This window comes from Pseudophryne corroboree, chromosome 2 (genome assembly GCF_028390025.1).
Source record: "Pseudophryne corroboree isolate aPseCor3 chromosome 2, aPseCor3.hap2, whole genome shotgun sequence".
Taxonomy (NCBI): Eukaryota; Metazoa; Chordata; class Amphibia; order Anura; family Myobatrachidae; genus Pseudophryne; species Pseudophryne corroboree.
In genome coordinates this window covers 673,645,167-673,659,450 of record NC_086445.1, presented here as the reverse complement: position 1 = coordinate 673,659,450, position 14,284 = coordinate 673,645,167, and the positions used below count along the sequence as shown (strand labels likewise).

Here is a 14,284-nt window from a genome sequence, read left to right as displayed (position 1 = left end):
TTTTTGGAATCTGCATCCGCGTTCCACTGGTGAATCCACAACGCCTGCCGAGCCGATACTGCCATGGTAGCGGCTGTTGAACCCAAGAGTCCAATATCTTTCATCGCTTCTAGCATGTATGCGGCAGCGTCTTTGATATTCCCTAACTTAAGGAGTATCTCAACTTTATCAATCGTGTCAATTTCTGATGACAAGCTGTCTGACCATTTTTCAATAGCACGACTCACCCACGCGCAAGCAATTGTGGGCCTGAGCAGCGTACCATTGGCCACATAAATGGATTTTAAAGTAGTCTCCATTTTGCGGTCTGCCGGCTCCTTTAGTGAAGCCGTCCCAGGTGCAGGGAGAATCACCTTCTTTGTCAACCTGGACAGTGCACTGTCTAACACTGGGGGTGACTCCCATTTTTTCCTGTCCTCTGCTGGGAAAGGATAAGCCATCCGAATCCTCTTGGGAACATGGGATTCACCCACACCCCTTCAAAGAGAGTATTTAGCTCGTGGGAAGGAGGGAAGGTCACCTTAGATTTCTTTTCCTTATAGAAATAGGCCTTCTCCTGAGGTACAGGAGTGGCTTCCATAAATTCCAGATCTTCCCTTATAGCCACAATCATATATTGTATATTTTTTGCCAATTTATGATCTATTTCTCTGGAGTCACTATCGTCGACACAGGAATCAGTGTCTGTGTCGGTATCAGTATTCACAACATTTGCAAATGGTCTCTTATGTGACCCAGAGGGGTCGCCTGCAGATGGAAGAACAGCACCCTGAAAAATCACATCTTCCACAGACTTTCTCCAGCATTCTGCATGAGATTCAGACTTATCCAACCTCCTATTGATATGATGCATACTATCACGTATTTCTTTCACCCATGCAGGCTCTTGGTGTGCCGGCAGCGCCACCACATTACAACTCTGTGTCCCTAAAATGGCTTCCTCAGGGGAAGAACTCCCTGCCTCAGACATGTCACACTCGTGCACTACACACACACAAAGACACTCTGGGACTTATAGGGGACAGACCCACAGTAAAATCTAAAGGAAAGGGAGAACTGCTGCGCAATGTGTAAGTGCAATACAAAACAAGAGCTGACGTGTAATAAAAAGGTAATTTATTATGCTACTAACATGGATAATAGCACATTAAAAAACAACAATTGTATGTTTTCAACTAAATGAACAAATATTTAAAAGATATTATTAATACCAAGATTGGGATGCAAAACACCTTGATAATGAGGTATGTAGGCTGGAAATTATAGCCTTTGGTAAATAAGACAGAAAGTCCAGTTGCTGTCTTTAAATGAGTGTCCACGGTTCCAATAAGCGGCTGAGCGGTAAGTAACTGATGGTAATGCCGTGAATAGCAGTCTCAGAAGTATGTACATGCTGTTATTTTATGCATGAATAAGTACCTCTCCTAGGGCTGGTCCGTACCGAGCGTCCTCGGTCATGCGGTCCTGCGGTGCCCCGTGCTCGTCTGTGCGGCGGAGGAATGAACGTGCTGTCACCAGGCAGCGGAGAGATGGACGTGCTGTATCAGGCAGTATATGGAAATGTCAGCGGCGTACTGGTGGAAGTTGCCGGCGGCAATGAAAGAAGCCGGGATGTGAAACCAAGGTGTCGGTAGCTCAATCAATAGTTAACTACCTGTGCAATTAGCAGAATCAAGGTGTGCAGGGAGGCGGGGTCCTGACGCGTTTCGTCACAAATCATGTGACTTTATCAAAGGTATATCCCAGTCTCTGGGTCTGTCGGTGTTTAAAGTATGGATGCTATTGAAAACATATGTGGACAATTGCCTAATTAAACAATCAATCTAAAAACAGGTTACACGTCAGCTCATAAGGAATTGGGTCACTAATGGTACATATATCTAAACAATTCTTTAATCCAACAGACATAAAATAAATGAAGCTCGATTAATATAACAAACAAATACAAATAGATAATAGGTTTATCTGAATATGAATATCAAACACTGAAGTCCGTTATTAACTAGTTATATATAAAATCATGATAGACACACATAATAGCAATGGGGATGACTATGGAAATATATATATATATATATATATATATATATATATATATCTACATCAAACAGAGAATATATAGTATAACATAATAAATAAAATATGTGTAACTCTGGTTGAAAATGTATAAACAAAATACACTAATATATGAAACAGTGGAATCGAACACCCAGTCAGACCAGAGAGCATTAGGGTCCACAGTTTGGAGTTAGTCAGCATACCAGATGCGCCACAGGACTCACTAATAAGTTGCATTAAAAAAATAAATATTTGTAACGAATGAGTAACTTATATATATAACATTTCTCCGTTAATAAATCAGTTTCATCTGTGCTTGCATAAATTTGATCTGATATACTATATGATATTTGTTCCCCATTTATTCTCTCATTATATAGATAAAAAATTCGATGTTAATTCAACATACTTGAAAGCGTTAATCAAGTCACTTTATAAATCAATATACATATATTTGAGGCCGTTTTTATATTTATTTTTATTCTTATTTTTATTTATATTATATATTTTTTATTATTTTTCTTTATTTATTGTATAATTAATTCTTGTTTGCCTTGGATTATATAGATAGTTTACGATTCCGATTTTGGGGCACAGTTGTTATATATATAAGTTACCCATTTCGTTACAAATATTTCTTTTTCTAATATAACTTATTAGTGAGTCCTGTGGCGCATCTGGTATGCTGACTAACTCCAAACTGTGGACCCTAATGCTCTCTGGTCTGACTGGGTGTTTAATTCCCGGCATTCCACTGTTTCATATATTAGTGTATTTTGTTTATACATTTTCAACCAGAGTTATACATATTTTATTTATTGTGTTATACTATATATTCTCTGTTTGATGTAGTTATATATATATATATATATATATATATATATATATATATATATTTCCATAGTCATCCCCATTGCTATTATGTGTGTCTATCATGATTTGATATATAACTAGTTAATAACGGACTTCAGTGTTTGATATTCATATTCAGATAAACCTATTATCTATTTGTATTGGTTTGTTATATTAATCGAGCTTCATTTATTTTATGTCTGTTGGATTAATGAATTGTTTAGATATATGTACCATTAGTGACCCAATTCCTTATGAGCTGACGTGTAACCTGTTTTTAGATTGATTGTTTAATTAGGCAATTGTCCACATATGTTTTCAATAGCATCCATACTTTAAACACCGACAGACCCAGAGACTGGGATATACCTTTGATAAAGTCACATGATTTGTGACGAAACGCGTCAGGACCCCGCCTCCCTGCACACCTTGATTCTGCTAATTGCACAGGTAGCTAACTATTGATTGAGCTACCGACACCTTGGTTTCACATCCCGGCTTCTTTCATTGCCGCCAGCAACTTCCACCAGTACGCCGCTGACATTTCCATATACTGCCTGATACAGCACGTCCATCTCTCCGCTGCCTGGTGACAGCACGTTCATTCCTCCGCCGCACAGACGAGTACGGGGCACCGCAGGACCGCATGACCGAGGACGCTCGGTACGGACCAGCCCTAGGAGAGGTACTTATTCATGCATAAAATAACAGCATGTACATACTTCTGAGACTGCTATTCACGGCATTACCATCAGTTACTTACCGCTCAGCCGCTTATTGGAACCGTGGACACTCATTTAAAGACAGCAACTGGACTTTCTGTCTTATTTACCAAAGGCTATAATTTCCAGCCTGCACACCTCATTATCAAGGTGTTTTGCATCCCAATCTTGGTATTAATAATACCTTTTAAATATTTGTTCATTTAGTTGAAAACATACAATTGTTGTTTTTTAATGTGCTATTATCCATGTTAGTAGCATAATAAATTACCTTTTTATTACACGTCAGCTCTTGTTTTGTATTGCCCTTAAACATTGCGCAGCCGTTCTCCCTTTCCTTTATATTTGTTTTTAATTAAACACACACACAGTGTTTTACGGCAGCGCAGGTGACAGAGCAATTACATACCATAATTAATCAATATATTATTAGAATCTGAGGCGCTATTTAGCAGTTGTTAGTTGCTTTTTTTTCCACAGTAAAATCTGTCAGAAGGACACAGTCTAGGAGCAGCCAGTTCACAACCCCAACGCCAGCATATAATGCCTGTGAACACAAAATGCCCACTGAGATGCAGCGCTTATTTTACAATGTAAATACATCTGTAAAACACCAAATTCACTGTGCCCCCCCCTTTTTTTGCACCCTGATACTTGTAGTCAGAAGTGGAGGAGGACCAGCGTTGTCTCTGTAGCTGAGGAGAGAGAGAAAATGGCGCTGAGCAGTGTGCTGGCTGACTGAGGAGGAAGGGCCGCCCCCGCAATGGTGCGTCTTCTCCTCAGAGATTTTCACATAATATTTATACTGGTGGGGGTAGGGCTGTGCCTGGGCATCTTATGCCCCCTTTGCGCCAGTTTTTTTAAGGTATTTTGCTGCCCAGGGCGCCCCCTCGTGCCCTGCAGTGCCTGTGTGTGTGGGCAGCAATGGCGCGCTGCGCTCCCGCCAGCCACGCTGTACCTTAGCAGTCACTCTCTTGATTGAAGATCTATCTCCTTACACTCACCTGCCTTCTGACTTCTGGCTCTGTGAGGGGGGTGACAGTGTGCTGTGGGAGTGAGCATCTAGACACGGCTAGCGTTAAGTACCCTTCAGGAGCTAATGGTGTCCTGTCAGCCAGAAGCAGAGCCATGAAACTCTTTAGGAAGTTGGTTCCTACTTCTGACCCTCAGTCCCACGAAGCAGGGAGACTGTTGCCAGCAGTTCTCCCTGAAAATAAAAAACCTAACATAAGTCTTTTCAGAGAAACTCAGTAGAGCTCCCCTGGAGTGCATCCAGTCTGCCTGGGCACAGTTCCTATAACTGGAGTCTGGAGGAGGGACATAGAGGGAGGAGCCAGTTCACACCCATTGAAAAGTCTTAAGAGTGCCCATGGCTCCTGAGGAACCGTCTATACCCCATGGTCATGAAGTGGGCCCCAGCATCTTCTAGGACGTAAGAAAAAGTATGTATATCTGGTAGCGTAGCAATTTTTCTCTGAAAACATACTGATAAAGGCAGAAATGTGTACTTTCAGAGAAGCAAGGCGTAAACCTAGATTCAATTATCTTTGAAGAAAAGCCTGTATTCTTGATACTTTAAATAAAGTTGTATTGTAGCGCTTAGAAGCGCACCATGTGAAATAGGTATGCCATATTCTATAATATATACGTGCTGAAGCAGGCTTGTGTGACTTAAGCATCATTTGAATTACAGAGGTTGAAATCCTTTTGCTCTTAAAATGGATGATTCAATAGCCATGTCATCAAAGACAGGCGATTCAGGTCTGGATGTATACATGGCCCTTGAAATAGAAGGTTCTGTCACTGAGGAAGTTGAAGTGGTTGCCCTAATGAAAGGCTCTGTAGGTCGGAGAACCAGTGCCGTCTGGGCCACGCTGGGGCTATCACGATAAGGGTTCCTACTTCTTGTTTGAATTTCCTTATTACCCTTGGCAGAAGGGATATTGGATGAATTATGTATGTTTGATGAAAAGACCATTCTACTGTTAGAGTATCCACGAATGCTGCTTGCAGATCCTGTGACCTGGATCCGTATACTGACACCTTGTGGTTGTGATATGATGCCACCTGTCCACTAGTAGTTGGAACACTTCTAGGTGGAGAGTCCATTCGCCTGGGTGCACATTCTGACGACTGAGGAAGTCTGCTTCCCAGTTGAGGAGGCCTGGTATGAAATGGCCGGAACATGACGTTCAGCCCATTTTAGTATTTTGGCTACCTCTTGCATTGCCCTTTTGCTGCGAGTGCCGCCTTGGTGATTACTATATGCCACTGTTGTAGCGTTGTCGGATTGAATTTGCACAGGCCTGCCCTGGAGAATGCTGCATGCCAGTGTCAATGCTTTGTATACTGACCTCAGTTCCAGTACACTAATTGGTAACTGAGACTCTGACAGGCTCAATCTTCCTTGAAACAACTGTTGTTCGGTTACAACTCCCCAACCGCGAAGGCTGGCATCTCTGGTGAGAAGCACCCAATTTGGGATCCAGAAGGAGCGACCCCTGTCTAGGTGATTGCTGTAGAGCCACTAATTTAATGATAAGCGAACCTCCGGAGTCAGGATTATTATCTGCCGTTTGATCTGATGAGGCTGGTCATTACATTTGGCTAGAATCAACCTTTGTAAAGGCTGAAAGTGAAATAGGGCAAACTGTACCATTTTGAATATAGATACCATCACGCCGAGGACTTGCATGGCCGAGTGAATTGATACCTGAGGATAGTGAAGGAACCGCTGTATTTTGTCCCTTAGTTTCGATATTTTGTTCATTGGTAAAAACAGTCTTGATTTTGAGAGTACAGCAGGGCTCCCAGATGTACCATCCTTTGGGATGGTAAGAGTGAGGACATTTTCCAGTTGATAAGTCAACCGTGACTTTTTAGGAAGGCTATCATTGTTTGTAATTTGCTGTGCAATACCTCCTGTGAACTGGCCAGGAGCAGTACGTCATCCAGATAAGGAAGTATCTTGATTTCATGACGACGCAAGTGTGCTGTCATGACTGCTGTAAATATTCTGGGCGATGTAGCAAGGCAAAATGGCAGTGCCTTGAACTGATAGTGTTGGTTTAGGAAAGCAAACCTCAGGTATTGGTGATGTGACAGTGCAATAGGTATATGCAGATATGCATCTTGTACTGTATGTCCAATGACACCATGAAATTCCCCAGCTCCATTGCTAGAACTATGGTGCGTAGGGTTTCCATGCAAAACTTGGAAACTTTTACAAATCTGTTGAGAGATTTGAGAGTATGTCTGTATGTCCCATTTGGCTTTGGTACAAGGAACAGGGACTAATAATAGCCTCTTCCTTTTTGAGCCTGAGGAACTGGCACTTTTACTCTGGAGTGATTGAACCACTTTTTGTAGTATCTCAGATTTTTCTGTGTCAGGTGGAAGGATTGTGCGAAAATACTGCTGAGGGAGACGGCGTACCCTTGAGAGACTACCTCTTGCACCCAAGCGTCTGAAGTGGTCTTTATCCAGACTTGTGCAAAGTGAAGAAGTTGGCCTCCCACCCTGAGGTCCCCCAGGGGGAGGCCCGTCCCATCAGGCTGTGGGTTTATCAGGTATTGCTGGGGGTTGTCTTGATGCCATGGGTGCTTAGTCTTGGGCTTAGTAGACCTTGAGGCATTTGATTGCCTAGAAAACGGGTGTCCTTTCACTTTTCCTTGTGGGCGAAAGGTGCAAAAATTTTAGCTCTTAGGCAGTGGTGTAGAACATGAAAGGAGAAAAGCTGTTTTGACAGCTGATAAGGATGCCACTATTTTGTTTAGTTCTTCTCCTAACAGAACAAAAGGGTAGTACTTCCAGAGTTTTCTTGGAGTCATCCGCTTTTCAAGAGCGTAACCAAATAACGCATCTTGCAAGCACTGATGTTGCCGACGCTTTTGCTGCCAACACACCACCATCAGATAGCGCTTCTCCAATGTAAGAATCAAGGAGGTTCCCTTGTAGGTACAGGAGTAGTTGACTGACCAGGAGGTGCAGACCATTTAACACATAGTCCATCTTGTACAACATCCTGTGCAGATAACCCCACAGCGCACATTTTACATGAAAACAATAACAGAGATTCTGACTGTCTGCTTTTTCCTTGTTAGATATAACTGCAAAATTTGTGTGTCGCACTCAAATACCTTTATGGCAACAGTAACTGTATAACCAAGTGTAGTATGGGACAAAAGTCAGCAATTTAACTGCTGCTCAGAATAACCCTGAAAGCACCTGTCTCACAGGGTACAAAGAAAAGTGCTATATCTATCTATCTATCTATATATATATATATATCTATATCTTGTCAAAGTCAGAAAAATGTCTCTATGCACGTTGCCATATTTGCACCGCACACTGGTCCGTGCTGCGCATGCGTACGCTCTCCCGTGAAGGCGCATACCCGCAATAGCGTGCACTCGCAGGCGCGGTATGCGTATTTACGGTAGAGTTTATGTAGTCGTAGCGTGCGACTCATTCGTTACATATTTTCACAATTAATGTAGTTTATAGATCATGATCCCTTTGATAGTTTCTGAAAGTTTGGTTAATATAGAAGGTCCCTGAGCTAAGGAATCCCTCTTTGTATCGTACGAAGGGTCTAACAGGAATCATACAGCAGTGTTTGGTACCCATCGGAAGAGTATTTAATTAGCAATATTCCGGTGTTGGTTTGGAGCGTATTAATCGCTCGTGCGAATAGTTATGGACATAAGAAGTTTATGTCCATTTCTACTATTTACTCATACTCAGGTATGCGGCGGGAAACCTAGTTCCCCACCCACCTGAGCTGTTTGAAATCGTCACAGCCCACCTGTATGAATCAACCTATGACCTTTTGTTGTGATACAGGGTCGAATTCCTTCATCCAATGGACAATGGGATTGTAGGGACTATGAGATTGCATTGTGTGTGGGGCATAAATAGGCAGGCCGACCACATCCAGCTCTCACTCTTCAACGGTTCTCATTGCTGAAAATCGGGTGCTGGATGTCCAGGCGCATGCGATCGTTTACCCTTGTGCGTAAGTTTCTCTCCGTAAACATTGTCTTTCTGTGAGCCAATTTCTCTCATCTCTCTCTCTCTCTCTCTCTTTCCCTTCTCTTTCTCTCGTATCTCCCCTAGACTAGTATTGTATTGTATTAGACTAGTATTGTATTGTATTAGATAGTATTGTATTTTGGTTAGGAAGTCTTTGTTATATTGTAGTGTATCATTTGTACTGTTATCCCCTTTTTACAAGTATACTAGATATAATACAGTTAATAGGCTTTGGACCCTAAACCAGTATCTGTGTATTTCCTATAGTGTTAAGTGTTCACTTGAGCGTCGGTGACGCTCAAGCAGCTTTGTAGTTAGTCAGGTTACACAAGGTTGCACTTACACCCTGTATTCACATTAAGGTATTCCGTGTATTTCATTGGTATAAGGTTTAGACATAAAGGTATAGCGTTGTGAGCGTCTGCGCCGCTGGTGATCTCCTCGTGGTCTCGAGCGTCCGCTACGCCATAGCGAATCATTACTCTAGTCATAGCCAATAACGTGTCCTGTGATCACTGGGCCGTGAGCGAACGTGACGCTTGAGCGTCTCGCTTACTGCTGAGCGATCGTTACGCAAATAGCGTACCATTACGGTACTTCTTAAGTAAACAGCGTACAGTGTTCTTAGACTTCATAAAGGGTTATAATTACGACAAAAGGAATTTAGCATTGTCAATTGGGGACTCGTCCTATCCTTCTCATATCTGCACTAGGTAGATCAGCGGACATTATCCCCCCAGCAAAGGGTGGGAGGTTGTCTCGCAGTGCTGACGGGATAAGCGTCTGCTTCGCTTAGATAAAGAGTGCTGAAGGAATCCGGGAACCGGAAGTAAGAACAAAACGCTTGTGTCTTTTAAAACTGTTTTATTTCTCTTCTGTCTTGCGTATACACGCACGCATACATTTATCTGCATTTCTTTTTCAAATTTCGTATATCACTATTCCTGTTTGCCAAGTTTTATAGTTGATTAGAAAGTGCAAAAAGAGATTTGCTGTTATTTCATAGTAGAGGTAATAGTTAAAGTATAGACCAACACACGGCTTGTCTGGGAGATAAGACAGTCAGTGTGGTGTGCGGTAGATGATCAGGGATCATCTACATTGATAAAGGTAGAAATTGTGTTACGGTGGATCTTTGTTTTGCGTACACGTGTCCCTAACAAAAGACTTGCGTACGCAATCCAAACGGCAGACGCACGCAGCGTACATTACGCAACGTAGCGTCTGGTTACGCAACGTAGCTCAAGTCACGAAAAGTTGAATTAGCGCAAAGCGATAATTAGCGCAAAGGCGATAAGTAACGCACAGCGGTAAATAACGCAAATCTATTTTTGGAAAATCTGAAATTTAGTTTAACAGATCCTGCTCCTAATTAGTAACACCGTTGGACTGAAGACAATTTCTGCGCAGAAATAGATATAGAAACAAAGTGTACATGTGTTGAGTGAGTGTTTTTATTACAAAGTTTATATAACTTAAGAGGTTGAACCAAAAGGAAAGTCGGGTACTCGTCAAGGGACACACGTGTAAGTGACATATACGGTGGCTAGGGAGGCATCCCTGGTTAAATAATATTTGAGCATTAGAGTATAGCGGACCATAAGGTAACAGACCAGGAGGTCATTAACAGAAGGTAACAAGACCAGGAGGTCGTAAGGTACTAAAGAGGTCCGCTATAAAAGTCCAGTGGCACAACGCCTGGGGTGTTGGTGCAGAACCCATATAGGCCATAAGCTCTTGCTGAAGGAATCGCGGCCGGAAACATCGATTCCATTGATCTTTCAGTACATGACAAGTAGTGCTTATGTACTGAACGATTGGACCGCACGTAATTGTGTGCAGTAGTTAGTAATCTGACCTAATACCATTAGAGTAAAGTGGTCACAAACGCTACCTGTACATTCTGACGTGATTTGTGTAATTTTTTATTTTTGGAAGGGAAGTTCGCTGGTCACTCAGGAACTATCTAACAACCCCACCTTTACTGGAAAGAGTAAGTGTCCTGCGGGTAACCCTCATATGTTCCAGTAAACAGAAGGTTCCATAGGGGCCCTGTATCGAGTACGCCAGCACCATATCGGTGTGATCAGGTCGTATTGGTCGAGGTGGGCGAGTGAGTGGGGTACTCGGTAAACCGCCACCGCCGGCCTACTGTGGAGTAATTTGGTTGTCTGTAAAGGCTTGCTGAAAACCTTGATACAGAAATCCAAGGAGGACTAAGCAACACCTGCAGACTATGGGGGGCAGTTGCTCAGGTAGGGGGCGATCAACCTCGGTTCGGGTTGATTCAGAGAACCGACCCGTTGGGTCGGCAAGGTACATCATGTGTGAAAAATACGGAAGTCACACAGAATCTTTATGTGATGAATGGGAGAGAATGACTGTACAAGACAGGGACAAATTCCCAAGAATAGGTAGCTTCAGTCCAGACGTGTTACAAAATTTAAGGAGGAGGATATGTCTCGTAAAATCATCAAAGAGACGAATTCAGCATCATGACTACTTACAGTTATGGCACCAGGAAGGTGAGATACAGAGAGGTTTGGCTCTGGCGGCGGGATCTGGGGCAGTCAGGAAGCTGATAGCCACAGCTCCACCTCCACCATACATTGCAGGAGAGAAGCTGATTACGGAGAGAAACGCACTGGGTTGTAAAACACAAACTCTTAGTAACCCTGTAAATGTTAATGATGTTAACCAAATAACTCATGCAAGTATTAACCCGTGCAAGATGTACCCTGTTTTGAACCTTCCTCAGGAGTGTGATCAAGAAGAAGATTCGGCAACAATTTCAGCGCTCTCTCTAGCGGCCACCATATCAGAAACCACAGTAGGAACTGCACCACCCACGAGATTAGTGAAGGCCCCTAGCGGAGGGATAGGTGAGGTCGTGTCAACGGGTAAGTACGGCACCATGCACTACACTGAAACAATTGTACCACAAGTTGTAAAATCTACGCAGAATGAGGCTGTTAGAATTGCTCCTGTAAAGGTGATAGTAGTTCCCAATGGGAAAACAGATGCATCAGGAGCCACACCCGTCAGGAACATTGCCATGTATTGCCCGTTCACTAGAATGGAATTGAGGACCATAGTGTCTGAATTCCCAGACCCCAGAAAAGATTTAGTGGCAAGCCAAAAATACATCAGGGATCTAGGAAACACTTTAGAGCCCAATAATAAGGATTGGCAGATAGTGCTAAGAGCTTGCTTACCTTCCAATGTCGACTCAGTTAAATTCTTGGCTGATTGTGGACTAGATAAAGATGTACCGCTTACAGATGTGTACGACCAGGATAATGTAAAAAGGATACATTTACAGCTAAAGGAGTATTTCCCAGCCGTTGTTAAATGGAATAAAATATTTTCCATTAAGCAAAAGGAGTCCGAAACGGCAGCAGAATATTTCCACCGGGCACTATCAGAAATGGCAAAATACACTGGTATAGAAGACATTAAGACCAACCCAAACCATCGAGAAGTAGCAGTATCTGTACTGATGGATGGTTTGAAAGAAACATTAAAAGCTAGGGTACAGACCACACAACCATGTTGGCGAGGTCTGTCAGTGTCCACCTTGAGAGAGGCTGCTGTTGATCACGACAAAAACATCACTAGACACAGGGAGTCGCAAAGTGATAAGTTGATGTCCGTAAGTATACAGGCGCTGACCACAAGGCAGCCTGCGTATGTACCACCGAATCCTGTGGGTAAGGCAAGTGTAATAACATGTTTTTCTTGTAACAGACCGGGACACTTTGCACGAGAATGTAGAACAAAGAATGTACAAAGATCTTTTCAACCCCCTAGACAACAACACAACACACGACATTGGGAGCAGGGTCCACAGAGGCGGAGTTTTGAGCCACATACAGGGGAAACAAAAAGATATCCCCCGAACAGAGACTGGCAGGCCTCTGGTAGTTCCCAGCTAACTCCCCCACAAGTAGTTGCTGCCAATGGGATTCAGGGAGGTCAGCATACCCAATAGGGGTGTGGCCACACCTGTAATCTGCAGCCAGTTAAATTGATTGCCAGTCTTGGAAGCGAACCAGAGATTGCAATCAATGTAGCTGGTAAAACTTTAAACTTTCTTGTAGACACAGGGGCGGCCAAGTCAGTGATAAATTCGACAGTGGGCATGAGAACCACTGGTAGGACAATTCCAGCCATGGGAGTAACAGGAGTAGTCCAGCACTACCCTGTTAGCAAACCAGCCGAGATTACAATAGGGCCTTTGCATACCAAGCATTCCTTTTTGCTGGCTGCATCGGCACCAACTAATCTCCTGGGGAGAGACTTACTATGTAAAATGGGTTGCGTCATTTATTGTACTCCTGAAGGTGTATTCTTGGACATTCCTGAGAATCACGCTCAGGAGGTACGAGACATGTTAGACTCCCCATCAAAATTAATGTCACATTCCATTATGACAAATAGGAACCCATCCCAAGTAGAAGAGATGACATCTCAGATACCAGAGTCACTTTGGACAAAAGATGGACAGGACACTGGATTAATGGCAAACGTAGCTCCAGTAGTTGTACAAGTAAAAGATGGTAGGATAGCTCCAAAAATCCCACAGTATCCTCTGAAGCCAGAGGTGGAGTTAGGAGTTTTCCCAGTAATAGAACGCTTGCTGCAACAGGGCATTCTGGTAAGAACGTCCAGCACAGCCAATAGTCCCATCTTCCCTGTTAAAAAGAGTGGGGGGAGGGGTTACAGGCTAGTGCAGGATCTAAGGGGGATTAACAAAATAGTTGAGAGTCAGTTCCCCGTAGTGCCTAATCCAGCTGTCATCCTAATGCAAATTCCTCCCACTGCCAAATTTTTCACTGTTATTGACCTCTGCTCCGCTTTCTTTTCGGTACCTCTGCACCCTGACAGCCAATATTTGTTTGCATTCACATACAGAGGAGTCCAATACACGTGGACTCGGCTACCCCAAGGTTTCATAGATAGTCCAAGTATATTTTCTCAGGCTTTGCATGATTGTTTACAGTCTTTCCAACCAGACAGTGGATCAGTATTGATACAGTATGTGGACGATTTATTACTGTGTTCAGATTCACTGGAAGCATCTCTGAAGGATACGAAACAGCTCCTGTTTCATCTTTCAGACACAGGTCACAAGGTTTCCAAAGACAAGTTACAATTATGCCAAACTAAGGTAAAATATTTGGGACACTGTCTAACACAAGGACTGAGACACCTGACCGCTGATAGAATCCAAGCCATTAGAGACATGACACTGCCACAAACCCAGCAACAGATCAGGACGTTTTTAGGAATGTGTGGGTATTGCCGTAATTGGATCCCAGGGTTTTCCATATTGGCGCTACCTTTGCAGGAAATGGTCTCCTCAAACAAACCTGATCGGATTTCGCATACAGACGAATCTGAAACAGCATTTGAGAGACTCAAACAATGCCTAACACAGGCACCAGCACTAGGTATGCCAGACTATGGGAAACCCTTTGAACTATACGGAACAGAAAGTGCTGGGTGCGCAGCAGGTGTACTAACCCAAAAACACGGTGACGCCAGCAGGCCAATTGCATACTACAGCGCCCAGCTAGACACGGTAACGCGATCCCTCCCCACATGCTTGCGTAGCG

The 14,284-nt window shown here is 43.2% G+C and overlaps 1 protein-coding gene across 7 annotated transcripts in view; it reads right to left on the bottom strand.

Moving 5' to 3' along the window:
* Positions 1-14,284, bottom strand: part of TMCC2 (transmembrane and coiled-coil domain family 2) — a 607,696-nt gene that overhangs the window by 40,296 nt on the left and 553,116 nt on the right. The gene's annotated exons all lie outside the window — the stretch shown is intronic.